The sequence below is a fragment of the Primulina huaijiensis genome, chromosome 1, assembly GCF_012295235.1.
Source record: "Primulina huaijiensis isolate GDHJ02 chromosome 1, ASM1229523v2, whole genome shotgun sequence".
Classification (NCBI taxonomy): Eukaryota; Viridiplantae; Streptophyta; class Magnoliopsida; order Lamiales; family Gesneriaceae; genus Primulina; species Primulina huaijiensis.
In genome coordinates this window covers 24382171-24394224 of record NC_133306.1, presented here as the reverse complement: position 1 = coordinate 24394224, position 12054 = coordinate 24382171, and positions in this window count along the sequence as shown.

The following is a 12054-nucleotide window of genomic DNA, read 5'->3' as shown; positions in this document are numbered from 1 at the left end:
GGTAGGTACCTTGATTCCAGTGCTACCTACTAAGTATGGTAGGTCGGCTGCCCATACCCTATCTTCTGATGACTTTTAGGACACTCCAAACCCAAGTTGTTCTGACAGATTAGACGTCCTGTATCAATCATACTTGAGTATGGTTCAATTCTCGAGATAGCTCGGGCAATTGATTACCCGGGTACTTATATGAGAGCTCGGGCGATTATTGCGCGGGAGACCGGGCTGTTCGAAGAATTCTTGGGAAACATGTAGTGCTCGGGCTCTTGATAGTGTCTGGGTCGTCAATCANTTAAACAACGCCGATGACACGTCTCGATTTCGGGGCGTGACAGATGCGATTAATTGTGCTTAAACACGTTTAATTAAACACTTTAATTATGCTTAATTCGGTCAAACTACTTCTTTACGCTTTTCTCCGAAGCGGGACGTTTTTTTCGAACTTCAAGCTTAAGCGCGCTTAAGCAGAGCTAAAGCGGGTTTTTTTAGAACACCGTCAAGGAGAGTGTAATGTTACATGCATTGCCAAAAGAAATGATGTTAGCNGGTATCACCACCCATCCCTAAAATAGTCGGGCTAGAGCTTGACTCGCTGTCCCGATCAGTCCAAGATAATGAACAGTGCACCAAATTGAAGTCTTCAAATATCCCATAGATGAGATGAAATGCTGAGACCTTCTGTCCCCTGGATTCATAATAACTTATTGTTTAACATTCTTGGGCCCTGTCGATACTACCACGATGACACGTGTCATAGCATAAATTCCCGCTTAAAAGACGTTTCGCATTTCGAGAAGTGGATAAGTCTGACGCCTTGATAACCGTACACGTATTTTCAACTCTTGGCCCATCTTAGTCGTTCGTGCATTTACAAATCAATGGCTGTGATTAGTCCCTTCCTCCTATACATAGCCATTCACCCATTTTTCAATCGTACTAACAAACTGTCATCCAGGAAACACAATGGCTGGTACAAGTAGTTCGAAAACTCCGAGTATGACCGAAGCCTTAAAGGAATCCGCTCTAGAGATTCGAAAATCTACTATGGAAGATGAAGTGTTTCACGCAATTATTGACTACTGGGAAGAGCTTCAGGGGCTGAAACTTCTTTATGATTCTGGAGAAGCTATCACTCCTAGCCTGGTTGCTAAACTGAGGAGAGTGCGAGAGCACTTGCATATAGCTGAGTGGGTAGACGTCTTTACAGATGGTCGTATCTACCAATTAATGCTTCGGAAAGAAATAAAGATCCTTAAGCGTATTGCCGATTCAGACAGCTTCCTGAAGACTTCCACCGGACCTTTAGCTGCTTGGGTGAAAATATGGATAATTGCTGTAGAGGAAGAATACGATGATGTAGTACGTGCTAATGTCTATGGTTGAATAAAATACTAATTCAAGCCTGTCTCTGTCGTTATTTTGCTGTAATCCCTTAAGTTTATCGGTTGATGCATATATACCGCAAGTGGAACAAGGTTAATTGATAAAATCACAATGCTAAACCTTAACATCTCCCGGGCTTTCCTTGAAATGCCCGAGACTCTAGCCTCCCGGGCTCTGAGTACGGTGCTCTGTCGGTTACTCTTCTCGAGTATTCCAAGAGACGTCATTATGACACACGCTTCGCATTCATATCATTCCATGTTCCAGGAATTTGTTAATTCCGATACATTGATACTTGTAGCCCCGTCTTTCTTCATAAATAAAAAACGTTTAAGCTAGCACACGGCTCTCCACCTTCTTCAACATTAAATACCACCTGTCTATAAATAAGAAGATGAAAGTGAAATGAGAACAATAATCCAATATGCCGAGTTCGAGTGAGTCTACCGCTCGTAGCAGTACGCATGCCATTGTCACAGATGAGATGCTTCCTTATCTGGAAGACTTGAAGAAAACTATTGAAGAATATATCTCGGTAAAGGTTATGTCTTCATGGTTCAAGATTCAAGATCTCCAGAATTCCTTTCAACATGGTTTGGCACTTACTCGTTCCCAGAGGGCAGTAGCGAGAAGATACAAACAACAATTTGATGTCAACCACGTTACAGAGCTAGCAACTGACCAAGTTCTCCTGCATGCAATGCTATGGAAGGAGTGTCATCAGCTAAAGAAGATTTCCTCTGCCGAATCCTTCACTAGTTTAAGAATCCATGAACTGAATAATTGGATAGTTGAGTGGCAGGATTCTGTAGATTCTGAACTAGCTGTTGTAACGTGGCACAGATTATTTCCTCAATAAAATTTTAGTAGATGTAATTCTTTTTCTTCTTCTTCCAATGAATTCTGGGCTTTAAAATGAAATGCCGGGTTCTCACACCACCCGGGTTCAAAATAAAATGTTGGATTTTAACTAGAGTACCGGGGCCTCAAATCTCCCGGGATGATAATAAGATTCCGGGGCTTGATATCTCCCGGGGTTAACATGAGGCGTAGGTTTCTTAAATCTCCCGGGTTGTTGATGAGGTGTCAAAATGACGTGTGCCCTTTCATTCCAACGGTCAGGAACGTTTCGCCTTACAAGGAACCGATAAGTCTGACATTTTAATAATTGCGTGTGTCCTTTCGTACACCGGCACACTTTTCGGGGTGCATTCTAATCGTCCAAGTGTGTTTGGATCGACGGCCGAGATCCGTTCCCACAGCCTATATATATTAGGCCTCCTATTTTCGGAAAAAACACTCACAAATTTGAAATATCAGCGAAGCCCTTGCGAATTTTTTCCTTGAAGTTCCTCCGCGCACAAAACCCTGCGCTCCGACGATCCTCCTCCGTCTTCTTCAAAAAAAACTCGTAAGTTTGTCCTTCAAATTATGTCTGCATCTACTTCTTCGACTTCATGAGCCAATGCGCGAGGCTCGCCTAGTTACGAGTCCACCGCGCTGCGCCCTGATTCCTCTCCTTCTCCGCCTCGCCGCTCTATTACTCGGCCTCCTAAGAAACTCTCAATTTACCAAACGACACTAGTCTCTTCCAAACCCTCCTCTTCAAGTCATGCCCGAGCTCTTGCAAAGAGCAAGGGTAAGGGTAAAGCCCGGGTCTCGAGCCCTCTTTCTTCCGAGACCCCAGGAGTTCCCTGGTTCTCCTCCATGAGTAGCACTCTACGCTCGGGGGCCGAAGAAGATCTCCGGGCCNCGAACCGAATTTCCGAATTAATTCGGTTCGGTCGGTTAATTCGGTTAAACCGAAATTTTGCACACCCCTAGTTAGCTGTATGTAGCACCCAGTTTTTATTTTATTTTGTTATTTTCTTCTTTTGCTGTCTTATTGATTCATTTTATTTAGAATTTAATTAATTAAATTTTAATTTATAACGCAAAATCCAGCAGTACTTAGTTTGGGATGGTTTCAAATTGTCAATGTCACTCACCTGAATTGGACCCGTAATCAAGACTGATCTTGACTTTATATACCAATAATCACGACGACACTCAACCTACCATAATTAACCATCAATATAAAATATTCACCAACAGCTCGAAGATCCAAGAAACAAAGTGAAACAGATCAAAAGAATAATTGTTCTTCTGGCCCAAACAAGCTTTAATTTTATCCAAAAAAGGTAACAAAATATTGCATTTTCAAATTATCATGCGTAAGAGAAACAGGCTAACTTTTTTTCTTTTTCCGAACGTTGCTATATACAATAAATTCATTAGATAGGGCCTGGCCTTTTCTTTTCTGTTCTTTTTCATGCTTTATGTCATATTGTTATCCACCTTTTCAAAGATTGCTGGCCCTATATTCCTTGTATTCCGATCTAATTCGCAACTAAATCCAAACTCCATTTCTAGGATGGCCATTTTGAAAAAACGTGCACACTAAACCTTTCTGCGCATTTAAATCTGCATCAATCATGCGAGTAGTCATCTTCAACAACGTGCTGTCCCAGCTGGAAACACTAGAGGATATGGCTGCCATCTCCAAGAGTTTCGGTGACGGACAAAGCACGTTGCTTGACCAGTATGAGCGGCTGTCCTTTGAGCTACACCTCAACCAAGCCATGCTGCCGAGGAGCCTGTCGGGATCGATCCCAGCTAGCGGTCAAGCGCCTGTGAGAAGAGGGCCGCAATATTCCAGCTTCGGGTTTTCAGGCTGTGATAAAGAGAATGTTCCGACCCATTCTTGATCTTGGTAAAAGAGGAGCAAAAACTGATGTAGCTGCCACTGATCCGAAGTATCCAGCACAGCATACCTCATGTTTTTGCAATTCTTTCGGGGATTGAATCACTTCTTTAGTCTAATGCATGTACGTGCTACATGTGTAGTCTACCATGGATTCGATATGTATTTTCACATAATAGAGTGTTGGCATGAATTTTATTTATTTATAATGTTGGTAATAATTTCTGAAACTCAATTAAAAAAAAAAAGATCTGATCATAAGAAATACACGTTTTTTGCGTCTTTGATCCTGAGTTATCCGGAGAACCGTGTCCCCACAATGTCATCCCTTTTGGCACGTTTGGGAAGAAGATCTTTGCTTCTTTCGGAAGGGGAATGAAGCTCGGTAATGCTTCTTTTCTATAGAAATCACGTAAAAGTTCCCTTTTTTCCGAAAATATTATGTATATTATATTTATCATTTGCTTGATAATTGTGCGACGATAGAATAATAAATCTATGATTATCGGTCCGATTCTTTTGTTTCTCCTTTGGATGAAAGCTTTCGGCTTTTCAATTATGCTAAATTGCTAATATATAATTGCGAGCCCACGCCTCTTCTTTGCTGGTAATTACGTCAAGCTACGCTATGAACGGTTAAACAAGTATGTTGTTGCTACTGAGTTCGAACCAGTGGAAAGCGAAAAACCCCACCATGACCCATGTAATGAAAAAAAACAAGTATGTTAAGTTCTGTCCTTGCTGTGGATGTGGGCTTGCTTTTCTTTTTGTAGCATCCCTCCTGTTTTCTCCTTTCCTTTTTCGTTTGCTTTTTTCTTCTTTTACAGCTTTGAGCTGAGTTCACAAATCATGTGCAGGTTTTAAAAGTTCCCCATTCTCTGTAGGTCATTTGTTAAACGTGTGATATGTTAATTTGCGGTAAAATACGTACAGAATGCGGAGCTTGAGAAGGAGATTAACGATACAAGAAAAAGAGAATCAAGGAGAATCAGGACTTAATTTTGTCGACGAAATAAACCCGGATCGGAGCCTTGTCCGGAAGGTATTGTGTTTGATTTGCATGAATTATTCGCAGTATAAACGAAGAAACCAGCAGGTCATTGAAGTGAATAATCATGTAGTGGAATTTAACTATGAACTCTCTCTAGTGTTGGCCTAATTTAGGAACAAGCAGGCAGATCCTGTCAGAAGTTGAAATTGAATCCGTTTGAGCGAGTTAGAAGAAGGTATTTTTATCAATTTATGTACATTGCTAAGCTTGATTATTTGGTGTGGATTGTTCTTTAAAACATGTTAGATTAATGGTGGCCTTTTATTTCCACATCCAAGTCTCAGTTTTCATGTTTCATTAATATTCATAATCACTAGTACAAGAATATAATGGCAAAATATTTCTTTTATTGACATGTAACTTGACACAAAACTTAAAATAGTAAAGTGATCAGGTCAAGTTATGACGAGATAGAACTGAAGGAATTAATTAAATGACCTTCAATTATGTTTATTACAAACTCTCCCCGTGCATGGTAGGGAGAAATAACTACAAGGTACGTATATCACTCCATTCCACGTCCCAGCAAGCTCCAATTACATTCACTGAACACTGCAAGAAAATTGACAGAAAAAAGTTAAACAGAAGATATATATACAAAACAAGCCCTCATCCAATATGTATGCGAATAATAAGAACGATGTAATAATTGAAGAAAGATTTTACGTGTCGCAGTTGGTGTCGTAGCTGATGGGATAAGGAATGTTAACATTGCATCTGGCAGGCAGGCCAGAAGCATATTGAGGGTTGAAAGTATAAGATTTTGCTATGGTCTTCAAACACTGGCAGACGATCTTGCGGTCAGCTGCGGTGTTAGCGGCGCTGTTAAGTGAACTAACGCCATTGCAGCATGCAGTTGGCACGTCCCCACCCTGCTCGAGGTATGTTTTGCACGGCAGCAAGCTGTCCACCACAGTCTGGCAACTTACGTCCTGTGCATTTAAAGTTGCTGCCATGCACATCACCACCATGACGCTAATCATGATCATTGCTTTTAAAGCCATGGATACAAAATGAATGAAACCTTTGAAAATCTGTAGATATATATTGATTTGTAAAAGTGGATGTAAAGAGGTTATTGGTATACAAGCCCCTTATATAGATGCCGCGGGCCAACTGGTGTGAATTGAAGTAAGGGAAATTCAACTTATTTAGCAGCATTAAATGGTGCCAATATTTTCTGCAGGATCTATATTTTAGGATGCAACGTGTAAGCGCGACGCGGATTATGTCAACATAGATCAGCTATGCCACCGTTCCCTATATATTCTCCCAACTGCCAACTCCACAGTAGCTAGGTGTTGGCTATTTTTGAATTAATGAGCTATATATTTTCGTTAGTTCTATCATATACTCTTTTTCCATGGAAGCTAAAGTCATAATCCAGTGACACTAAATTAATTTGATATATGTTATTACATTGGGACATGTTTTGCATATCAAATGTTAGAACATACAGGATTAATTCTTGAAGATACATGTGTGATTCTTCAATATATGTTTATGATGTAAATTATCTGCGACAATCAAACCTCTTTATGATTGAAATGAAATATCAATTTTGAGATCTAAATAATTTGGAGCATGAACTTAATTATACAATGAATATCTCAAATATATGTAATATATACTGCAATATAGTAATTTCTTGCATCAAATACAATATTCAGACGATCTTCAACCACTCATCCTTCATACTTAATATGATTCTCTTTTACCTTTTTTTTGGGATAATTTTATATATATATATAATCGAAATTGAACTTGTATATAAATATTGATAATTTTAAATATCAAAGTTTAATTAACGTTGAAAAATCAGTAGAATCATAACTTGTGATGTATTCAAAATTGGGACTCGAAAGTCGTACGTCTGGTGTCCNGGGGTTGGCGAATGGATGGATTATAATCAAGTGGTGAGGCCCCTCTCCAACATCTCTAGGGGCTCACTTGCATTTTGCCAATAAATATTTTAGTGCATCTGCCTTGCCACCGACGTGACTGAATATTTTATACGAAAGTTTTCTTTTTATCAATAACTCTATTTTGGTGGATTTTTTTTCCTTTTTTTTTCATTTTATATATTTGGTTCAAAGCGATTCTGTTTGCTAATGTTATTAGAATTGACTTTTGATTTTTATCTTCCACCTTTTTTTAAGAAATTATGGTCATATCAGCATGACTATGTTAGTGCCGCATCGATGCTATGCAGTTTAAAATGACAATATAGATGATCAAAATTGAAAAAAAAACGTAAACCACGATTTTCCCTAAATCTTTACAATAGGTTCATTTAAAAAAAATGTGTACAAGGTAGTTTGACCGAATTTTTTAAAAAAACAATTAATTTTAAACTTAATAACCTGAATATTAAAACATTTTTTTGGAGCTTGATCCAACGTTCATATATTTCTTCTCGTATATCATATATGTTAACCAGAGAAAAATAAAAATCTCACACATGAGAAGCAACGTGGGCAGTTGGATATGCATCGCCCATCGACTAATCGAATTATAGCTTCTTATCGGGAGGACTCAAAAGTTGTTCAGGTCCATGCATTTAAGGGGTGGCAACCAAAGGACAGATTTTTTTTAGATTGTAAAAATGGTGGCTGGAACAAGAGGGCCAATCGATCCCCATCTATGTGTATCTAGATCGTGGTGTAGTCTATATTACATTCTCCTATCTGGTTTGTTTGATACGACGATTTTGTTACATGGAATGTGTTTCATCATCTTGATTCATGAAGCTAAATAATGGCAAAAGTTGCAGAAAAATGAACTTGGTATTCGGCCAGCAAACTGATTGATTAATTAACTGATAAACATAAACGTCAACACAGATTGATCATCAAACTGATCATAGGATCGTACTCCGCAGCTGTATCGACACGGACATTTTCCAACTCAAGTTCACTTCACCTTGGAGCAATCAGTACAAGGGATGATCTTGTAAGGAATGCTGAAGCTGCACAGGCCGAGGAGTGCGGCTGCCCTGCTGATATATGATTCGTACGACTGTGCAAGAGTTTTGAGGCAGTTACACACGCTCTGCCGGTCAGGGCTGATCTTGGCGGTTCAAGTATGAAATCACCGTGCCGCACCCGAGCTGATCCTCTCCACCAGGAGCCATGGCCACGAGTGCCAACAGTAGTAGTACCACAGAAGGGAAATAACCTTCATTGCCGCTGCCATTTCAGTTTATGGAAAGCGGAATGTAATATTATGTAATTTGGTGTGTGTGGAGAAGTTGGTCCGATCGATAGATGATATATATTGTGCTTATATAGAGAGTTTAGCACTGGCTGGTCAGATTAGAATTAATCATTGCTGTGGATCTTAATTAATTACGAGGAAATGCATGTCGTTGGTCGTTGGAGGTGCGTTAAATGCTTAGCTAGCTCCATTTTTCAGATTGATTGTTGTGTTTAACAAATTGTGTGAAAAGTTCAACCATTTGTGGGACTTAATCAATTACGATAAAGAATTCTGTACGATGCTTAGGCATGGAAATGGGACCGTCCGGGGCGGGTAACTGGTTTTAATGGATCATCCTCGGTATATATGTCAATAATAATATTTTTATTTTTTTACTAAATTAAATACTAAATGTGATAATCCTTTTTTACTAATTTATTATTAGAATGTTGAGGTTTGGATGTATTTTTGATGATGTATTAATTTTTGGATTTTTTTATTTCATATTTACTAGAATTAAAAATGTTTTTAATGCTTAACAAGTTTACGAGTCCAATCCCGTTGGGTGTTGGAGCGGAGGGGTTCGAGTCCGAATTTTTCTTGGTAGGATGGTCGTGAGATTGGTCGAACTCGTCCCAGATCCGCCTAATTGCCATCTCTGATGATAATGGTTAACCGATTTACGGATCTGAATCAATCCAATATAATCAGGTTGAACTCGAAATCGGTCAAAAATATTATTATTTATAGTAAACATAAAAAATAAATATTTAATGGATTAATAATCAATAAAAATTTGGAAGAAGGAGAAGAAGAGGCTAGGAGATTTTATTAGGCCGACTAATAGTTCTAAATTTAAATAAATAACATCTTCGATTATGATTTTGGATAAATATATTACATATTGATTGATTTTTATTTTTATTTTTTTAAAATCAAATCCATCAACAATCAGATAAAATCTTGTCCAATCGGTTTTCGTTCAAAATCCGATTTTCGATTGGGTTACATACCCAATTCTCCATGCGGTACAATAATCATTTTAATCCTATTCTTTTCGGGCAGATAGAATTGTCGATTTCTATTAATTTCTTATTATATATTTTTTTTTCTGTCGAAACAATCACAAAAATTTTATGAGACGATCAAATAAGTTAATTTTAAAAATCATTAATAAAAAAATATTATTTTTAATTGTGTCGGTTCGTCATGACTGTGTTCTCATTGTGGCTCCCAGCAGTTATAGGTTTGGCAGTGATATTTTATTATCCAGATTATATAAGTACGTAGATATGTGCATTTTTGGAGTAAAAACACAGAAATTTGATACATTATTACGAGAGGATTAGCCAAAAATTAGTAAACAAACTTTTTGACGCTTAGAACATTATAAAATTACAGCTACGTACTCCGTGCAAGAATCCTGGTATGAACACTGGTTTTATAAGTATGAGGCAAGTTTTTAAATACACTGGCATGGACTCCCCCCCCCCCCCTTTCCCCTCCCCCCCCACACATGTGTTGGTCGCCGGTTGAACATTTTCCATAGAAATATAGTATTTTAGACCCAACCCAATACTACGTAAATGAACACTGCCGTAGCAATGGCTACTGGCCATGAAAAGATTCAGTTACATTCTCGTATCCATTTTGTGTATATAATGATTGGGATGTGTTTCGTTTACTTAGAATTGAGAAGTTTTATTAAAATAATGGCAGAAACTGCAAGAAAGTGTAACGTACATTGATCAATATCAACGTCAACACGGATTGATCAGCAAACTGACAGATTCATAATAGACCATGGCCCGCCATGGATAAAACTCTTTTATTCTTTCGTAATAAAGTTACTACAAATACATAAAGTGAGACTTGTTCCCAGCTCAAGCTCAATTCACCTTGGCGCAATCAGTAGAAGGGCTGATCTTGTAAGGAATGCTGACGCCGCACAGTTTCGGGAGTGAGGCGGCCTTCCCGATATACGGAGCGTAGGCACTTGCAACACTCTTGAGGCAGTTGCACACGGTCTTTCGGTCTGCAGGGGTCTTGGCGGCGGAGTATAGGCCTCTGACCCCGCCGCAGCAGCCTCCCAGAGGACCTTTGCCGGTGACGTAAGGGATGCATCCGTTCAGGTAAGAAACCACGTTGCCGCACCCTATCGCTCCCACTCCACCTGGAGCCAAGGACACGAGTGCCAACACCACCAACAGCATGCACATGCACTTCATTGCCATTTCGATACTTTGAAATTAAAGTGTAATGTAGTTTAGTTTGTGAGTAGTTCAAGATGGTACAATGTGGTGCTTATATAGAGAAAATTCACCACTAGCTCGCTTGTCTTGGGTTAATGATGGGGGGATGGGTGTGCAGTTGGTGGTTGGGAGTGGATTAAATGCCAAGCTCTAATACCAGACAATTTGTTGAATATTAGTTTAACAAATTGTGTAAAAAGTCCAACAATTTGCGGTACTTAGATCAGTGATGATCAAGAATTCATAAACTTGCATTAATTGCTTATCTGATTCAGTGAGACACTTGTCTCGTTTAGAAACNATATATAAATGTTGCTGCACAATAAATGTGGCTTCTGTCAATCATATGGTTTGGCAGTGGCATAAATTTTACCATTTCAGATGGTGGAATTATTTAAGAGGCACAACAGGTTATGTATTCAATATTTGAGCAGAATGTCATAAGGTATCGCCAGAGGAGGGAATACTACGTATGTATAAGTACAAACCTACGTACTTTGAAGCGTTTAAAACAGAGATGTTTATTTTATTTTTATTTTTTTCATCTGAGTGTCGACATATCAACTATGTTCAACATAATATCAGTAATCAGCAGTAGTATGTCAAGAATACTTGGCCATATTAACGTTCTAGCAAAACTAGAATTAAAAATGAAGAAGAATCATGTTTATTGTACCATTTAAAAGATCTAATAAGATGATTAAAATCTGATTTAGACCATTTAAAAGACCAATTTTATTTTATTTTTTCATTCAAGATATGACCATCTTATGGTCTGAAGTTTTGGACAATATTTACAATTTGAGTAGGTCGTATAAACATATGTTTTTAAGCTCAAGACAATGTTTGCTACTACTAACAAATCAATTATTGCTTTCTAATAATTTTTCTCTTTGTTAATTGTATTCATTGTAATCCATAAGAATTAAATGTATCAATTAGTAAACCAAGCTTGAGTCTCTTTATATTTTTTATTGAAATTGCTTGCATTGAATAAGGTAAAAAAAGATAATTTATGTACAACTACACTGGATATATCTAGGATAAATCCGACATATAGACTCCTCAACAAAGCATTACCTACTACATTTCTAAGAATCCAAAACAAATTTATTTTACAGCTAAAGAGAAAAATTGCTACAGCCCTTTGCAGAGTCGCATTTAAAGGTAATCTTGCCATCCCATGGTTTGCCTCATTTCCTGTGAATATTTTTTTTTTTAAATTATTTAAAAACTAAAGAAGAAAGAAACCTTGTGACATGCCAGATCATCACGTTTTTATATATATTTTTTAGCGTAGGAAGTTCCCAAATGCTGCAAACCTAAACTGGCTACATAAATGGAAATGGCCCACAATTATTATCTGCTCTAGCGCATTACAGGACCGTCCCCCACACCATGAAACACACACACACACACAAATATAT